The 20,531-nt window shown below is 44.7% G+C and overlaps 1 long non-coding RNA gene across 1 annotated transcript; it reads right to left on the bottom strand.

The window, feature by feature from the left end:
• Positions 1-1,113: 1,113 nt before the first annotated feature.
• LOC121405031 lies at positions 1,114-18,646 on the bottom strand. Its single transcript, XR_005968333.1, has 3 exons — positions 18,598-18,646; positions 2,057-2,242; positions 1,114-1,995 (listed from the first exon to the last, which is right to left on the bottom strand). It is a non-coding gene; the product is annotated as an uncharacterized LOC121405031 (long non-coding RNA).
• Between the last annotated feature and the right edge of the window lie 1,885 nt (positions 18,647-20,531).

Here is a 20,531-nt window from a genome sequence, read left to right as displayed (position 1 = left end):
GTTTCATATTCATTGGGCAACATGAAGCAAGAACATGGCAGTAGCTGTGTTGCAACCAGGCAACTCCTCTCTCTCTCTCTGTCTGTGTGTGTGTCTGTGTCCGTGTGCTTCTGAGGCAGTCAACAGCATTAAAGTTAATTGGCAGCCGCCGAGTGGCGGGCACCCGGACCCCATCCACGAATTGCATCGAGTTTGTCATCTTCATATTCCCATTCCCCCCCCACCACCACCATACCCCGTAGCAACTGGGGCATGCTGGGAGTCCTTCCAAATGTACATTTTAGCACGTGTATAGCTGGGTATTTTCGATTCATTTTCAACTCCATATAGTTCATAGAAATATGTTTACACCCATGGCCCTCCAGTAGGATGGGCTGGCAGCCCATGAAAGGCTGGATTTTGGGCAAATAAAAGTGCTTAAAAGAATTACATTTCACACGTTATATAATAAGAAAATATAATCAATATTTTCATGTTTAAATTAAATATTTTCATGTTTATATTAAATATTTGTCATATATAAATTAAATATTTGTCATACATAAATTAAATATTTTCATGTTTAAATTAAATATTTTTCGTATTTAAATTAAATATTTTTCATATTTAAATTAAATATATTTTATATTTAATTAAATATTTTCATATTTAAATAATATTTTCATATTTAAATTAAATGTATTTCCAACATAAATTAAATATATTATATTATATATTATTATAATATTACTTCAATTAAATATTTTCATGTTTAAATTTTAAAGACTTGAATACATTTATCCATATATTTAAATCAAAGTGAATTATATTTAATTTCACCAATTTTGTAATAACACCCCGAATATTTAATATAATATCTTCTTGCTTTTTTCTCCGCGTGTCAGGCTCGTAACTTAAGTGCAAAATACTCGTACAATAAATGGGGCCAGGGGTCACACTAGGTCCCCTTTGAACCTTTTACGTATACATAAATATTTTAATATATCTTCTTCTGTTCGAATATTATTTTTAATTTAATTTTTGATTTAACTTTAAAGGTAATTTGCAAAAATTTCTGTTATTTTTCTAAGTTATGAATTTTTTTTTACATTTTTTCATTTCGTTTGTCGATTTTCTACTCATGAGCAAGCACAACTTTCCGTTGCCATATATATTTAGTATCTATTTAAATACATACATATGTACATATATACTCCTACACATAAATCCTCTTTATTTTCCATTTTTGTTTTTTTTTGGGCACTGTTATTTGTCCATTAAGTGATGTCAATGGCGTTGCCGTCGTCGTCTAGACGCGATTTCATTAAAAAGCAAACACACACACATTCATACACACGCGCATGGGTGTGGGGTATGGGGCGGCGGCACCATGCCCTAATGCCGCTTTATGTACGTTTTCCGAGGGATATACAGAAGTGACATCCTACCGACTTGATGGCTCATGTTTATGCCGCCAGAGAATTTTTAATTGAAAATAAAGAGTTTAAGCAAACATCAAAAATCACACATCACACATACGCCACATGTGCCCACATGTGCTCCCCGCCACACCGCTCTACCACACACACACACACACACACACACACACACACTGTGCGGATGTGCGAATGTGCGGGTGCTGCTGTTTAATGACTTCATTTGTGTGAGCCCCCAAAGCGCCAGTCCCTCTCCCTGTCCCTGTCCTTCTCACACTCTCCTTCTCTTTCTGTCATCTTTGCTGGTGTTTTTTGAGTTGGGTAAGGGCGGTGGGTGGGTGGTTGTGCTGCTGCTGCTGCTGACAGGCAACAACAACCGCAGAATGTCATTTTAATAGACTAAACAAAAGGTTCAAATAAAAATTAACAGCATTCGCGCGACTCATTCGTTGGGTGGCGGGCGTGGCGTGGCGTGGCGTTCCAGGCGTATCATTGATTTTATGACAATACTTTCGAGGACATTAAATTTATATATCTAACCTTTACTCATAGTTGCCATGATGTTGACCGGCAGCCATTTCTGCAACAACAAATTTAATATTTAAATACAGTTTCAAGAAATTTCAGGGCCATTTTCTTACCGTGGACAGTGCAGCTCATAACAAAGGACATAGGAGGCTTCAGCTTTACGTTGCTGCTCTTAAAAGCCATACATTATGCTTTCCAGTGATTTTCAGATGTGTTTTTAACTCCAGTTTTGGCTTTCAATTGCTCCAAAATGTTCCAGCAAATTCCAGGAAAGCGTAGAATGGTTGCCCTTGGAAAACCTTAAAGAAAGAAAAGAAAAGTTTTGTTATTAAATTGTAGACTTGTGCACAAGAAAAACTAGTAGCTATGTTGCGAAGCCCAGTAAAGTTCTAGCACATATAAATGAGAGTCAGAGACACCCAAAGTCCCCAAACCAAACCACAGCTCCTTGAAGCTTCAGCTGGAGCTGCAACATAAAGAATATCTGCTCAAAACAATCCAAAGCATTTTTTTCATCCCAACAACCTCCGGTAAGGCGATCGAAATTAAAGCCGCTGCACAGTGCCTACAATTATGAGTGAGGGGAAAATTGATTTAATCATTCGTGGTGCGGGGGAAATGCTTATCGGAAAGCTTGTGGCACAATGTACCATAAATTATGCACAACTATTTCGTAAGTGTAATGCCCTTAATAGGTGGCTACTGCCGTGCCCTGTGTGTGAACTGCGACGACTGGCAACAATTGCCGATGATTATTCAGTGTAATGGAGTTACCGGAGGGCCAGGGCCAGGGCCAGGGCCCCACCAAGACCCCAGGGGCAGCGCAGTGCATAGGTGTGGGTGTGGATGTGGACTGAGCTGGTAGCCCTGCCCTGCCCTGCCCTGCCCTGCCGCTTGCTTATGGCAAAATTTCCAATTGATTTTCACTTAAGTGTTAAGCTGGCTGAAAGGCCGCACGGCTCGGCCAACGACTCGAGTTGCTCGTCAAACAACAACTCGAGCGTGGGGGGATGGAGCCCACACTCACTTCACTCGTATTTGCATTTGGCCACATTTGTATTGCATATCACAACAATGGAGGTGGCCCAAGGTGAGGGGCGGTGCGGGACGGTGCGGGACGGTGCGAGGCAACAAAGTCAAAGTAATTTCCCTAAGTAAATTCCAAATAGTTTGGCTTGCTTCGCCTGAGCTTTGTCTAACCCTTGAGCAGCCAGCCCACTGCTGGTTTTTCTTTTTTCTTTTATTTTACTATAGTATTTTCCACGTCCTAGAACACACACACACACACACACACACACATGAACGAGTAGCGTATATAATATACATACATATATCTGAGCCTTGAGCCACGCCCCCATTTGGCCCATTTCAATTTGCACGTTTGCCATTCTTATCAATAGTCAAAAGCCTTTTACTACCTCGTGCCCATGCCATGCCGCATGCCCCTGTCATGCATTCTTCTCTGCCCTGCTGAAGAATGAAACTTCAGCTGTTTATGGACTAACTGACTGACTGATTGACTGACCTCCAGATGGTGAGCTCTCTGGATCTGACTCTGACTCTGGCTGCTAGCTATGGCTGTGGCTGGCTGGCTGTGGCTCTCATCTCCTATGTTTAGTATGCTGGTCTCGTGTGTGTGCGCCTAGCTGGAATGGCCATGGCCCAGCCAGCACAAGTATCTTCGGCAGCAGCTCTTCAGCAACGAGAAGTTTCTCTCGTTTTTCAAATTTGAATTTACTGCTGTTCTGCTTGAGCTCCAGCCCCCCCCCCGCCCACAGCCATGGCAGGCCATGCCGATTTAAGCAGTCAGAGTCAGTCAGCCATGCAGTTAGTGGATGCCCGGATTTGTGTGATTGGCAAAAGGGGTGCCCCGGGAGGGGCACTAGTCGCCATTCATTCTCAGCAGCCTTCTTTGAGCTGTGCTGGCCGGCCGGCCAGTGCTCACTCGTTCATTCATTTAGCCGCTAATCAAACAAAATTGAGGCATGCATTAGTTGTCTGTCTGCCACGCACCACAGGCACAGGCACAGGCATCGGCAGCAGCATCAGCACAGGCATCAGCATCAGCACCAATGCCGAAGCACAGTGGATGAATGGAAGCCATTCAAACAGAAATCAGAAGATAGAACATAGAAGAAGGAAGTAAGAACGAATTAAAAACAGATTCCCAAGCAAAAATTGGAAATAAAAGTCTCCAAAGTAAGTGCTAGAAATTAGATTTAAAATGGTCAAAAAAAAAAGTGTTCAAAATATTTAGAAGCGAAAGGAATTTATTTCAGCTATTAAAGGAAGAAAATAACTCTTTAAAAGTGTTGAAAATTATTTAATTATTGGTTATAAAATGTACCTTGGGCTCAATTCCAAAACTAGCTCCCAACAAAACTTTTCAATAGGTTCAAAAACGTTTTAAAATGGTGAGAAAGCTTATGATATGGGTATCAAATGGGTTATTGAAGCCAAAACTCAATGGATTAATTAAATTAAATTAAATTAATTGATTGCCTCTAGAAACTGGAAACATGAGAGCCCCTCAAGCATTAGCCATGATTAAATGTGTGAGCTCCAGAGCTAATAAATGTCCAAATATTATGGACACACTTTGCATTCAATTCAATAAAATATGAAGCCGAAATTGCAGGCCGATCGCTGGGCTTTGCGTTATGTATTAATTTTGGGGGGGTGGGGGCGGATTAGCGGGCATAAAAATAAAATGAAATTGCGAATTGAAAAGTGTGGAGTCTGGAGTGTGGATGCGATGCAGTGCCATTGATTTTTAGCATCAAAATGAATGGAAATAATCCACTGTGGGGACGGAGACGGAGACTGGATTGCCAGCATGCTTCACAGCATTGGATGGGTTTGTGGTGGGTGAGTGGGGGTAATGCTGGATGCTGATGACGGACAATGGCGCACGCGCTGCCCGTTAATGGCCGCTGCCACGCCTGCAACGCCTCCAATGCCTGCCGCCCAGTTCCGTTTTAAGGGCCGCACACGTACGCAAATAATGTCGCTTTCAGCAGGATGAGGCGCAGAGTGGCACAGTGGCAGGGGCAGGGGCAGGGGCAGAGGATACTGGAGTGAAGGCCTCGTAGAACGACTGTTGTCGGTTTGGCTAAACTTTTAGCCAACTGAAACGTGATTTGCCACAAACAAATAATTTTGCTATGGCCAACTAGTTTGTTTTTGGCCCAGAGTCTGAGGCAGAGTGATGGGTAAGGGGGTTGGGGGAGCAGCACAACTTATGCCAATATATGCAGCATACTTTCGGGCATTTATTTGCAGAGATCGCATTTGCGGCCAGGCGGCAATTAGCAGACGGCAGCCAACACTGGAGGCAGCAGCACTCTGCCAGCCCCTCTTAAAGTGGCAAAGACGAATCGAAAATCAGCCAGCATAATTGGTTCAACAATAATTGGGCGAAAGAGCTTTAATTAGCCACAAGTGCCAGCCAGTGGAGCCGGAGCCGTGATTGCTGTTTAAATTGGAATTTGACCAGGCCGTAACTGGATAAGTTTTCACTGCACTTTAATTGCCACTCCCAAGTGGCCATCGAGCCGGGCATTATGGCCAACTTCGATGCACGAAGCTAATTGATTACCACGCCGAAATGTTTACTGAATAAACATGAGTTTTACTTATAGTTTGCAGATCGTTTCGTGGGCTAAATTGATCTAGATTCTAGAACATATTTTCTAGTGCATTGAATTTGGGGCTTCTATTCATGGCCCCCCATTCGCCAGTCAATGGAAGAGCTGCAGGGAGCGGGCAGACATTTCTGCCTAGACTGCAGCACGTAACAGAGTCTGCATAGTTAACAGAGTATGTACAGCTAACAGAGTATGCAGAGCTAACAGAGTATGCAGAGCTAACAGAGTCTGCAGCGCTAACAGAGTCTGCAGCGCTAACAGCGAATGAGCCTCTGCAGAACGAAAAGCAGAGCTTCCAGCAGAGAGCAGAGAGCAGAGAGAGCAGCGAGGCGAGCCAAGCCTCAGCGATCGAAGCTTTCACTCTCTCTCCTTTGCTATTTATCTGTTAATTGAATCGTAGATAAAATAAAGACTTAAAATAGTAAATAAATAAAAATAAATACGACCAGACCACAGACAGTTCCCCTTCCTTGCTTCCACATGCGTGTTCAGGGTAGTCCAAAAAGTATCTATAACTATAAATTTAATTACAAATACTCGCACTGCTCCTCGTGTGACTCCTCGGCAATTTGTTAACTGAACTTTATGGGAAGGCTTACTAATGATGGATATGCTGCCTTAACCCCTCTTAGCCCGCCAAGTGCTGGCCAATTCTTATGTGCTGTCAACACTTGCTGCAGACAGGTGGCAAGTGTTCACATTCTGTACCCCTGCCCACTGCCCCCTGCCACCCATTTCCATTTTCTCTGCCGTGTGCGTTGATAGCAGAGCTTAGCTCCAAGACAGATTACAGCTTAAATGATGCATTAAAACAAACCGACACCACACACACACACACACACACACACACACCACACACACATACTCGTATGGGGGAGGGGGGTGTTGGAGGAGCCACTCGTAGTTTATTATTGACTGCTAAAGAGCCCCGGACTAAGCCCTGGACGTGGCCAGCAAATGCCTTGACATTTAAGAGGATTTTGGGGGCAGACACACATACACACACACACAGAGAAAGAGAAAGAGGGACAGAGAGAGGGAGAGGGAGAGGGAGAGAGAGTCAAACGATTTGGTGCCAGTGGGATTTGTGGTTGTGTGGGTTAGGGGGGTGTAGTAAGAGTGTTACAGATGGTCAACACTTGTCCAGAGTGCTGGACGGGGGCCGCCGCATCGCATCGCGCAGATCATCCTCCATTAGAGGGGGGCTGGGAGTGGGGGAAAACAACAAAGTTCCAACCAACATCATTGTTTATGCTGGAGCCAAAATTAAAACGAATACCACTCCAGCATCATCCACTGGCTCTTCCATTTAATTAAATTACCCAAATGACCAAAGCTGACACTCTACAAAAGCTTCAGGCAAGCGAGCTCCTTCAAGCATCTGCTCCTGCCCCTGCCCCTGCCCCAACCACTGATATGTGGCACATTGTCTTAAGTGTTGTACCCAAGGATAAGGAGGGGGACATGAACATGACCTGCCTTTGTCCGTGTGTCGTTGTGAATTTTCTAATGTGCCTCAATAAATTTCCAGCGTCGAAAAGTGCGTTTTATGCACTCTAATAACTCAAGAGAGACCCAACGATGCTGGCAAAAAACAACAGCAACGTCTGAGTCGGAGTCTGAGTCGGAGTCTGAGTCGGAGTCGGAGTCAGAGTTTATCCAGCACTTGAATGGTAAAAATGCTCACCCCATGCAGGCGAAAACATTCGTTGCAAAGTGCTAAAAGTTTCAAGTGGCCTTCTGGTACCTTAAGCCAAATGAAAGATGTGTTCCCCCCTGAGGAGGATCCACCCCAAAAACAGGCAAAAGGAAAATTAATTATTAGCACGGACTTCTAGTTAAGATTAACAAACTGTGAAAATTGCTCAGAGCTTTAATTGAAATTAAGCAGCACTTGAGCAGAGATGCCCCCCCTCCCCACCCCCACTCCATTCACATTCACAATCCCCAATCCAGCAGCGGCAGCGGCAGCAGCAGATACTTTGTAGTTTTTGTGCTGGCGGATTAATTTAAATTTATTTGCAGAGCTTTTCAGAGTTGCATTTACATTTTACTTTTACTTTTGCGTTTTCTGCACTGCTCCGCTATGCTCCGCTCCTTCCTTCACTTTGTCTGTAATTTATACCACGCCTGGCAAATCATTTGAAAATCAGCTTAGCCTTAGCCTTAGCCCTAGCCTTAGACTATAACTGGCGACACAGGCAAAATCAACACGAAAAAGAGCGGGCAAGAAATACAGCAACAAAAATTTAAAAAAACATGAAACATAAAATAGTAAAATGAAATAAAAATAAAAATAAAGAGCAAGAGAAAGCGAAAGCTCTCCATCAGTTCTATGTTCCGATGATTCACGCTTTCGGCATTAAAAAAAACTCTTTTAGCCTCTGGTGAGTGTATGCTGCGCGGGGAAGGAAATAATTTTCCAATGCAAACACAAAAGGGATGTAATGAGTGGAACCCAAAGGCGTTTGTATATTAGGGGGAGAGGCGTGAGTGGGGTGGAGCAGCCCACGCGTTAAGCTCCAAGTGTTGACAACCGGCAGATGGAAGATGGAAAACTTTGCCCTGCGAAAATGCCTTGGAAAAACAAGCCTACACTCGAATGTGCGCCGCCAGGCGATGGCAAAAACTTTCTAATAAATAACTTATTAAAATATTAAAGTGAAGCAGGCAGAAGGCGCGCGGCACTCACCACTCCACACTCCACACTCCCCACTCGATTGGCCAACACCAAACGCGCGCACACACACACACACACACACACACACACATGGGCGACTTTTAAGCCGCCTTAAGCCAAAGTAACTTTTTAAGTTCATTTCTTCAGCTGAGTTTTGTAGATGTCGATGGATGGATGGATGGATGGATGGATGGATGGCGCAAAAAGCTATTGGAAAAGGATAGGGAAAATGGGAATGGGAATGGGAAACGAAGTTGAAGGAAGGAAGGAAGAAAAACCAAAGGCAAATCAAATGGAATTACCAGCACCAGCAAAGCAACGAAGCAGCAACGAGCAGAAGCAAATCTAAGCTAATTATACAAATTTATTATCAATGGGGAGATTATAATTGCATAGCTGAAAATTGCAGCTGAAGAAAAGTCGCCAGGGAAAGTTGCCCCAAGCCAAAAGCTAACAGGGAAAGGCAATTCATTTGGCCATTTGCCAGAAAAAATATCTATCCATCCTGGCTAAACCCAGAGATAAATGCATGGATTATGCCTGCCGTTACCTCTATTAAAGGGCTGGGCATCGATGGCAAGCTAAAACCTCTACAAAATTCATTCGTTTTGTTCTTGCCTTAAAAATTGCCACACTGTTGTTGCAAATATGACGCCTTCCACGTGCAGCACTGCCACATGGCTGCGCGCCCCAAGGGGCCGTCTGTGTTCCATCGATTGGTAATCCCAATGTGCCGCAAGTTCATTTCCATCGATTTTCCCATACCCAGCATCTCCACAGAAGTTTCAACTCTACATGAAATTTTCTTCCTTTTTTTTTCTGCTTTTTTGTTGCAGCTGGGGATGTTATGGACTTGCCCGTGCACCTGGGACGGTGTGAAAAGTCCACCTAAAGTATGAAAAGTCTGTGCGTACTGTACACCAGCTCAAAGATATATCTGCTAGATTTTTAGATTTTATTTATAGAAAGGAAATATATGTATATGCAGCTGCAGATAATGAAGATCCAAGCCACTCCCTTCTTCGCATTACCCAAGGGTATCCACAGATTTGTATCTCATCTTCTGCGTTCTTCGTTCCTATAAATGGCTCGTCAATTTTTGTTTTTTTTTTTGCTGTGTTTGAGCAACCTGTCAAATGCGTTGACAATTCAGCCAGCCAGCCGCCAAACCACAAAACAAAAAATCCAAAAAAAAAAAAACTCGTCTCTTTCTTGTTATATTTTATTGTGTGGCACGCAGACTGACTGTCATTCGCATGCCGCGCGTCTCTCTCTCTCTCTCGCTCGTCAAATGCCACACAGGAATTATGCAAAAATTGACTTTAGGACTTTTGGATTATGAAGCATGTAAAGCGACGCCAACAACCACAAATAAATTCACCAAAAAATGCGAGGGAAGCGAAGAGGATTTAAGTGCCACTGGCACAGACACAGACACAGAAAGAGGCACACAGGCAGCAGCAGAGAGAGAGGGACAATTGGGGTTAGGTGGAGAGGTGAGAGATGCGGCCAGAGGTGGGCTCGAGTGGCTGTTGGGCTGTTGGGCTGTTTGGCTGTTGTTTGTCTGTGTGGTTGGATTTTGTGACTCGTTGGACACGTAAAAGTGGCAATAATAAAAACGATAGCAATGCAAATACGTGATGGGCTTCAAAAAATATCCGTTTCAGTGCGGTGAGGTGGCTGACAGGGCTGACAGCTGCCCCGCCATGCCCCGGCAATGCCACCGCCGTGTGTGTGTGTTAGTCTGTCTAATCCATCATTAGGCCAGGTAATTATGACTGAAATTAGGCAAGTGCCATGTGTGCGTCATAAAAGTGGTTGCCTCTGCTGATTTTGCCCCCCTCTGCTATTCTCCTATTCTGGTGTTCTGTTTGGGATTTTAGGCACAGGAATGGGCACAGGGTGTGGGGGTTTTGGCTGCTAGAAAATGGAGTCAGAGTCGGGAGTCGGAGTCTGGGGCCAAGTAATAAATTGTGCCGTGTGCCAGCAGCAAACAAAATGGCAGCTGCTTTTTCACTGTCACCACCCCAGCCCCCCCAGCCACACAGACCAGCCCAAAGCCCCATACCCTTCTCTTTGGTCTCACATTTATGCAAATTGAAAACTTAACAGCATTTTTAGTGCGCCAGTATGTGGCATGTGGAATGGGCAGAATGAGCTGTGCCCCCACTCTTGTGGGTCTCGTCTGCATTGGCATTGCTATGGCCATTGCGCTTAGGCGCTGTCTCAGCAATTAATCGTCCACTCGACTAACTGACGGGCTACCCTCGCCACGCCCTGCTGCCAACCGACTGAGTCCCTCTCTCCAAAAGGGACCCCAGTAATTGTAACTGTTTACAGCAGCCAAACATGTCGCATGTTTTATGGCCAGGAAGCAGCCTTCTGCTCCTTCCCTGCTCCTGCTCCTGCTCCTGCTCCTACTCCTTTGCTTTGCCTGGCTATACTCTCGTATCATTTGTGGCTCAAATTTGATGCGCCGCGAAATGAATGTATATTCAGTGGGGAATTGAAAAGAGACAAAAAGTAAATGCAGAACAATGCAAGGCATACAAGAAAATCAAACAGGATTATCGGTTTTCAGTATTGGCAGCTACTCGGCTGGAACTCGGCAAAGAGAGCAGCAGCAGGAATTGCTGAATCACATTCATATTTTAGTTTATTTTCTAGCATTATATTTTTATTTACTATTATTGTTATTATTATTATTTTTTTAATTTATTTTATTTTTCTAGCATTCTATTTAATTTTTTATTATTGTTACTATTTTTTTATTTTATTTTTTTTTTTTTTCTAGCATTATAATTTTATTTTTTAGTATTATTACTATTTTTTTATTTTATTTTTTTTTCTAGCATTATAATTTTATTTTTTATTATTGTTATTATTTTTTATTTTATTTTCTAGCATTCTATTTTATTTTATACTCTTTTTAATCTCCATAGATAATTTGTACTATAAACAAAATATTGTTCAAGTTTAAGTAAGAAAAAGAATATATTTAAGAAACAACAAACTGATGTACCTTCCGCTTCATAGAGACCCGCAGTTGCGGATCAATCAAATATACCCAAAAAATATTGCAAAAAAAATATGATTCCCTTTGGAATAAACATCCTGCGATTGCAGGATATTTTTCTTATCTACATGTATGGAATCCAGACGAATTTCGAAGGCGTTTATCAGTGCTGAATGAATGGAGTAAAGGTAAAATATATGTACATGAGACAAAGTAAATAAATACCCCAAAATAGGTAGCAAAAAACTTTGAATAATAATTCATACTCTGCTTGCCATAGGTATTCGTATTCATTCACAAGTGTATCAATGCTCTGGATATAAACAAAATAGAAGCAAATATTCTGCAACATTTTCGCTCGACATTCAAAACCGAATATAGCCAGTGCCAAAAATGACCCTTAAAAAGGTCTCAAAATGCCATTTGGCATTTAATTAATTGCGAGTGTATTCCAGCTGGAATAGCTGCGTATAATAAATGAATTCCCAAAGACGAATATTCTGTGAGAAAATTCGATATCCTTGGCAGCCCTTGGCCCTTGGCCCAAGCTCGAACGTGTCTTGAAAATATATTCATATATATTTGATATTAATGCAACCGAATATGCAACTGCACATATGCACCTTCACCTTTTTGGGGCAGTTGCAGGTAACTCAGGCAAACAGTAATAATAATAATAGGAAATTACAATTTGCTATGCCATGTGCGTGCTAATACATACACACATGTATCCAAATTCAAATGCAAAATGCAAAATGCAAATTGGAAATTCTTTAATGAATTGCCATTGCCATTTGCCATTTATTGAAAATTGTCTATTCATTTTAGATATCCATCGCAGCTCCAAAATGCAATCGCAATTAGTGCATAAATCAGTTGCACATTTTTGGCATTGGCTTTCGCTTAAGCTTTCGCTTCCTTTATCCTTTTTGTAATGCGAGACGTAATGTGTGGCCCCAAAATTACAGATTATCCACAGCTCAGAGCAGTCACAGCAGTCACAGCAGTCGTTGCTGGAGTTGCTTGTTAATGATTTGTGTTTGATGCAATTAATTTATGAGATTTTGGCGAGTATTTATGCAAATGTGCGAGCCTTTGTGTGGTCCGAGCGCAGACCTTTGGCATCCAAATAAATGATTACATTTCATTACCTACCAGAGATGAAAATGAAAACGAAAACGAACACGAAGACGGAGACGTTTACCGCATATAAAATTTCGAATTGCAATATTCGCTGGCTGGCCCAAAGGGCAGCAGTAGCTGGAGCTGGAGCTGTAGCTGGAGCTGGAGCAGGCCACCACAAATGAACAATTAACGCCAAAGAATACGCAAAAATTAATGAAATTCCTTGGAAATGTGGCAATGAAGACGTTTCGGCCAGCTCTCTAGCCACAAGTCCGAGCAAAAAGGTTCCTCCCCTTCCAACCACACACACACACACCGAGTGTGTCCTTGGCCGACATCCTTCTTGCCATTACTGGCATCTAAATTTGCCAAAAAGTTCATTAGAGTAAGACAAAGATGGTTCTAGCAGCCCCAACTCCCCACCCCCACCGGAATCCTTTGTGTTCCATCGGACTCCAGCCATCCATCCATGCCATGCCTTGCCTTGCCAAGCCATTCCTTCCCTGCTGCTGCTGTTTTGTTGGTTATTTTAATTAAAAGCACATAAACGAGACGGCCACGGTCCGAGATGTTGGTAGCCAGAAGCCAGAAGAACCTGGGACTTGGGACCTGGACCACAGTCCAATCATGCCACTGCCACGCTGCCACACTGCCCTATGCATGTGCCTTGCCTTGCCTTGCCTTTGCTTTTCAACTTGCGGCCACAAAATAATTATTGCAAGGAAATATTCTATGAATGGACGGCCAAAAGTTTCAGTCAGGGCTGCTGCTCGCCGCTGCTCACTTTACGCCACGCCAAACAATGCAACATGGAAAACTTTTATTCCACTTGGAGTTCTACTTCCACTTCTACGTCTGCTTCCATTTCTGTTTCTGTTTCCCCAGCAGCTCCCCAGGAGCAGCCCCGAGACGCCTCGAACGTTTTGAGACAATGCAATCCAAATCCGAATCCAAAACCAAAACTTTGACGACTGCAGGGCAGGGCAGGGCAGGGCCCCTTGTCAAATAATTGTTCTCTGTCCAGGCAAAATGTTTCTGTGCGAAACAGTTGATCGTTAACCATCAAAGTTTGCTGGCTGGCCAAAGTTCCCACCGACACTGGGATCGGTGCAGTTTTTATTATGGGTTCAGCACTCAGCTCTGCTCTGCTCTGTTCTGGTTTGGTTGCTCAATCAATCAATTGAAAGTTGCCTAGATAACAGAACTGAACCCTGAAATTTGCAGCTGCTGAATGGGTTGTAGAGTGGAGCAACAATTAAGCTGCAGGCCCGAATGCGTAGATCACCATCTCATGCTTTTCATGCTTCGAACTTACAAAATATGCACTCCGAAAATTCTGTTAATGGTGACATAATTTTAATGTTTCACCCACAGCGCTTTTAGGCACAAACAAAAATGATTGAACAAGAGAATTGCAAGACCTTTCATGGTATTTTTAATGCAAGCCAACAGATTGAATAAACCTGAAGATATAGCAGCTCAGAGTTCAAAGTTTTCACCTTTTAAGTGCCGCAGGAAGTTACATTTTGAGGCGCTGGAAAAACTGTTAGCTGATGATCAATGCTGTGACTCCCACACTGATGCACTCCTTGCTAATCCTTAGCTAAAGGGATTTGCCTTTGCCCACTGCATTTTCAGTGATTTTTGTGCAGCTCTTTGCATTTTTTGGTTCTGCTGAGTTTCACCTTCAATTAGTGGGCAAAAAGGGAGTGCGGCGAGCGGCTTTAAATGAATTTAAATAAATGTTCACACCATATTAAGCATAATCCGAGGCAGTGTCAGCCCCTCTGGACTTGCTGACTATCCAGAGGACTGTCCACCGTCCACTGTCCCCCCTGCAGCCTGGACTGTCCTTTGTTCTGGTGTCTCGCTGCCCCGAAGTGTGTGTGTGTGTGGGTTTTTCGGGGGTTTGTGTGTGAATTTGCAACTTAATTGAGTAAATGTGGTCATCAGTTGCATTTCGTTGAAGTTTTGCCAGCCAGCGAGGAAGGGAGGCAGGATGCAGCAGGGGGATGGCATTGCCTTCGGGCAAGTGTGCGCAACTGTACCGGAAATGAGGACGAGCAGTTGCCGCTAAGCAGCTTAAGCACACCAACTGAATGCCACACACACACACACAGACAGTGCAGCATGCAGCAGGTTGTGTGACCATCGACATAGAGCCAGCCGCTCGCTCAACCTTGCTCCAAAGTACGAACTTTGTGGCCTCCATTGGAATCAGGCTTCCATGCCAGCACCCACCCAGCCACCAGCCAACAGCCCCCCCCCGCCCAAAAGCCAGTCGCCTGCACTGGCATAAAACTAGAAAACAATTAATGCAGGCTACAACAAATATGTAATGTCAGTCAGTCATAGAGGAATAGCAGCAGCATAGAGGAATAAAAGTCGCTAGAATTTTATTCTTTTGGTGTATTTTTTTTCGGGTACAGAATTCAGTTTTTGCCTGCCTTTAATCCACGCACTACTCGCACCATAAAAACAAATGGAGACCAATCCAAAAGTAGACCTAATGCAGCACTTGGCAGAGTTTTGTTGCAGTGTAGTGGCTGCTGGCTGCCCAAATTACAAAGCAAATTTGCATGCATGCGGTGACCCTGGGCGGATTGCATCGGACGGATGGTTGAAGCCTTCTGGGCATCTCCAGAAAACTGATGGCAGCGGGAGCCATGGAGCCAAAAGGAGCAGAGCAGAAGAGAGCCAGGAGGAGCAGAGTCAGGAGGAGTTGCTGCTGCTGCTGCTGCTGGCGAGCGAGAGAGACACAAATGTTTTGGGTGTTGGTTGGGTTGGGTTGGGTGGCTGGCCATTTACCATTTAAATATTAAACGCATTTGAAAAGTTGCACACTCCGAGGCAGAGCCATTAAATGAGTTCCGACAGCCAGGGATGGAAATCAGGATGTGTTACGAGGGCTTAGCATCCAAATGCAAATAAAGTTGCCTGTCCAGAAATTTACCCAAGGCTGCTGCTGCTGCTGCTGCTGCTGGCTGAGGCTGTCCTCATCGATTTACAGAGCATTCAACATTGCTGGTCGCATTGCTGGTGCCCTGGCTGGCTGGCTGGCTGGCTGGCTGGCTGCCTCCCCACATCCTTCAGACACACGGACCCCACCACACCACATCACATTCGCTGGTCCCATAAGGGCCATCCTGGGAAACGGTGTGCGGGGGGAGGGACTCTCAGTTTTATTTCGCTTCTAATTTGCGCGCTGCCCCAGCAAATTGAAACATTTTGTGCAACGGAAACGAAGTGCAATGACTTCCCCAACCCCAACCCTCCAAACCCCCATTATGACTGTTCTGGGGGGACTTGACAGCCAACTCCTGGGGATGTGCCCACCGTCTACGCTTTTGGCTGCTGCTGCAGCGGTATCTCTCCTCAACGTTGTCGTCACTTTGAGTGGCTTCCACTTCGCTGTGCATCAGCAGGAATTTTGTTCTTTCTTTTTTTTCTGTTTCGTTTTGTTTTTGCCACTTTTTTGCGGACCTTATTGCGGTGGCAAGGGAGCGAGAGAGTCGCCGCGCAACGCCTCAAAGAGTTGACGACTGGAGAGACATACAGCTCATGGCATCCATGGCATGCAGCCGGAAGTTTTTTGGCATATGAAATGTTGCTGCATGTTGCCGGAAGAGCCCGAGACATACACATGTATTGGGCTGGCACAGGCGGGGCAGGGGGCAAGTGTTTTACATTAGCTTGTAGTGGGTAGCAGGCGGCGGTGCCTTAGGGGCCTGCCGTAAAGGGTATCATTTGCTGCATACAAAGTATAGTCAACAGTTTGGCAGATGTTCTCTGGGGTCTTGGGTCTGTTCGTTTTGAACTCTATGCTCTCCACTGAATTTTACATCGAACTAGAAATTCTCCAAGCAATCGTAAATGTTGCCCAAACTATGAGCCATAAAATGATCTATCGAACTGCCCAATCGAACGTGTTCTTCAGTGGAATTAAATACCCCCATAAATTACCCCCCGTTTGCATTGTTTCTATGGCATCTAAAAATCAAGCAAAAATATATTTTAATTTTTAATGCTCGCAGTACACAATTCTCTGGCCTCTAGCCTCTGCCTTTGCTGTCTTCTTTTCTATTGTCTCCCAATAGTTGTTGTTCCTCTTGGTTCTTAGCTAAGAATTTGGATTAGAATGGGTTCAATCAGCGGTGTGTAGTGCCCCCCAGCTATCAGCATTTAAGTGCTTTCCAATCAATAAATTGAGCAAATTACGTGCAAAAAGCTCTCAAGGAGTGGCAGGGAGTAAATCTGTTATAAAATGTTTAAGGATTATCATATTTCCCCCACACACCACCCCACACTTCTTACTCCTGTACTCCTTTGGAGAGTTTTGGGGATGGTTAAGCGGCGGTTTTTGTTTTCGAATCTCGGTTCAGGGCATTTTATTAGATTTTTTGGCCCCACCCACAGAGAGAGAGGTACAGAGGAGAGTCTCCCCCTGCTCACCCACACTTGGGGCAAAACAAATTAATCCTTTTAAGCATTAAGTTCCCATCATCATACTCTCTCTCTCTCTCTCCATCTCCATCTCCTGGCAACGTGTGTGTGTGTGTGGGTAAAGTTTATTTAATTATGCAAAGGAAATTTAATTTTTAATGAAAATTGTTTGAAGTTTTTACACGACGACGACGACGACGGCCCCCAATATCCCCCCACACAGACTCTGACATAGCCACAGACAGTGGGGAACATTTTTCTATAGGGGCAGGCACAGATACACAGCCACAAAAATGTATCTACCGATTTGCAGGTACATTCAAATAAACATATATATACAGATATATATATATGTGTATGTGTGTATGTATTGGTAGTTGTGCTATGATTTATGCCACACCCAATTTCTTTTTTTTTTCTCTTTTTTCTCTTTTTTTGTTTGTTTGTTTGTTTGCATTATTTGTTTCTTTGCTGTGGCGACTCAAATATATTTATTACCTTTAATTAAAAACGCCATTTGTCAATGCGTTTGTCTGCCCCACCCCCCCACTAGCACTCCCACTCCTGGCAGATACAGACACAGATACAGATACAGGTGTACCGGGGAGCAGCAGCAGCAGCAGCAGCAGCAGCAGCAGCAGCAGCAGCATCGATATTATTAATTGCTTTCAATTAAAGCCGCAACACAAAGCACACAGAATTGAATGCCCGACGTCTGACACGTGGCAACAGCGACAGCAACAGCGACAGCGACAGAGGGGGAACCCTGGTTCGTAACCCTCTTCGTAGCTGGGATATGCCGGAGTGCCGGGCTCCCAACCATCAATCAATGTGCTGAACACGATTATATTGCAGATTAACTCATCTTTCGGGGCGGCGGGACACTGTGTGCTTAAAGGGGAATATTCCACTGGCATCTCTCCAGCAGCTCTCCAGGGTCCCGACCACAGATTTCGCACTTCATCTCTAGCCAAAAGACCAAAAGAAATAGTGTTCGGGCACTTGGTCCTTGTCCAAATCTTTTGCCATTCAATTTTCAATTAATCGCAAGCGAAGCAAAACAAAACGAGAGGCCGCTGAGGCACGATTAGTCATTGCTAAATGGCTGGCAATAAAAATGAGATCAGAACAAATAAATTCACTGCTGCTGCCACCTTTTCTTGCGGGTGTCTGCACATCGTTTGTCCTCTGTCTGTGTCCCTGTCTGTGTCCCTGTCCGTGTCCTTGGGCAAGCAACAATTGCTCACGAAGTGAAGTAATGATGTGGCAACGACATCGATGCAAGTACGACCCACCAGCCCCAAGCCCGCACCACGATTTGGCTGCACCTTTGGCCGCAACAATAAATATGTGCGCTGTGGAGGCCACGCAGAGCTGCCCCTTGGATGCAGTGCAGCCAAATGAATTTAGTTAGCTCCTCCCACTCAGCACTCAACCGGGGTCCGGGGCCCGGAGTGCTGCAGCTGCCTGCCGCCCCGCTGGGTGACACACGAAACTTAGTTAGGACCAGGCCAGCCAGCAGCAGCAGGAGGCTGTCGAGGGCAAACAACACCAGAACCCAAGCAGCTACAGGCTGCAGGCTGCAGGCTGCAGGCCGCCCGATGGGTGAAGGGGAAGTTCAAGGTCTGCACAGAGCACAGAGCTCCACAGATTGAAAGCCAGAAGGCGGGGCAGGGGACAAAATCAAATTTTTTGCACACTCATCCGCATGCCCCTCCGCCCTCCCCTTCCCAAGGTACTCACATTTCGGTGGTCCAGCGATGTAGAAGTCCGACGCAGACAGCAGACTGCACTCCGTGCAGGCGCCTATAATACAGATCGAAGACAGACAATGAGCAGGGGAAAAAGCAGCAAACACTTTAAATAACGAAATTAATGGATACTCGATTTGGATTCCAACGGCGACGCGGGGGCAGGGCCGCAGGGTACACGAAACGTCGATCAAGAGAGAGAGCGAGAGAGAATATATATTCCAGATTTAATTTAATATTCTACTAGCAATTTAATTGTGCTCGCCGGACGGAAGCTTCGAGCAGAAGAAGAACGCGGAAATGCCGATCGCTCGATACCTGACACTTGACAGTCGAATAGATATAATAAGTCTATCGATACATCGAATACATCGATACATCGAATACATCGGTCAATGCCAGGAATTTAACTATAACGATGTCCCCTGGAACTCCAAATAATATTGTATATAAATAATATAAATAACAATTAAATGCAAGTGGGAGAATAATGCGCACAAAGCGCACATCGGATCGGCGTCCCACTACCAACGATCTGGCAGCCCCAGATCACTCGATTTTCGTTAGTTTTCTGCACGTTTGTCCGTTTCCAGAATGTGTGTTTTAATATTCAAAGATATAAAGATATATTCGAGCCGTGAAGTGGCGCTGATCAGTCAGCAGACTGTGTGCCCTGCGTCGCCAATGGAATCCAGTTCGAGTATCTATTAATTGTGATATTTTAAGTGTTCTCTTTATTATTTTTCGCTTACTTATGGCCATCTCCGATTCCTATTTTAGCCTGCACGGAGTGTTCATCTGCAGGGTGCTTCGATGGACCAGCGAAAAGTGAGTACCGGCCATAGCCAGCCGCATTTGAATATAAACAAAGCATAAAACAGTTGTTAACTATGTGGTTCAGGCTTAAATTAGAATCTTTAAGGTGTGGCTGGGTGGCAGACACATCGCACCCGTTGCTGGGTCCATCGCAGGGAGTGGAACATTGTAGAGACGATTAAATTCTAGTAGCGATGCCCCGCCATAGATGCTCCATGGCCAGGGGGACATTATAAAGGCGTCGGCGTGGTGATGCCCCCGAAACAGCCAGCCAGCCCGAAAGGACAGCAACATTGTAACTGCCATCGATGTGGCATCGTGGCAGTGTGGCAGCGTGGCAGCGTGGCAGTGTGCAAAATGCCATCGCAAGCTTGTGGTGCAACAGTGTTGCAATCGAAAGGACTTGGCCCCCTGCCACCAGCAGCTGCGTGCTGCCAAGTTTGTTGTTTAAACTATTGCAACTTGCAGCATTTTTGGTGCCGCTTGTGCTGCTGCTGCTGCTGCTGCTGCTGCTGCTGCTGCTGGTGTTGCTGTCACCGTGTCAGCGGCAGATTTTTGGGCTGTGAATTATGTGCGTGGCACGCACAACGAACCGCAGGCACGCACCGTCGCTGCATGGCGCACTCTTCCTGCTGCTTCTTCGCCTGCCACAAAAGAGTTGCCACAGCTCTCTGCCACCTACTGCCCGCAAATTCAATTAGATGAAGCATTTTTCGAACACCAACAGAAGAAGAGGCAGCAGCAGCAGCAACAGCAACAGCAGCAACAAAAGTGCCATGACGACATTTGAAAGGGAATAACCCCATATGTGGTATGCCACAAAAGGGCGGCTGCCTGCCAATGCCAAGGAGCTGGTGGCCTATCGCAGCATCAGAAATCTTAAAGCCTTTTGCAGCTTTAAGAGGCAGCTACACCAAGGCACATGCATCCATCTACGCCACAGAATGGCGACTAAGCGATACACTTCGATACAAAGTGAATATGTTTGAGCACTGCCTACCCCCACGATAGCGATAGCTAAAGCTTCTGCGATGCTGCAGATATTTTTTATTCATTATTGAATTTATAATACCAAAAGCCACAGCACTCGCGCGCTTCTTCCCTCGGTGT

Source organism: Drosophila obscura, unplaced genomic scaffold (genome assembly GCF_018151105.1).
Source record: "Drosophila obscura isolate BZ-5 IFL unplaced genomic scaffold, ASM1815110v1 contig_73, whole genome shotgun sequence".
NCBI classification, from domain to species: Eukaryota; Metazoa; Arthropoda; class Insecta; order Diptera; family Drosophilidae; genus Drosophila; species Drosophila obscura.
The sequence above is the reverse complement of the archived record's forward strand: the minus strand, read 5'-3'. Positions and strand labels throughout refer to the sequence as shown.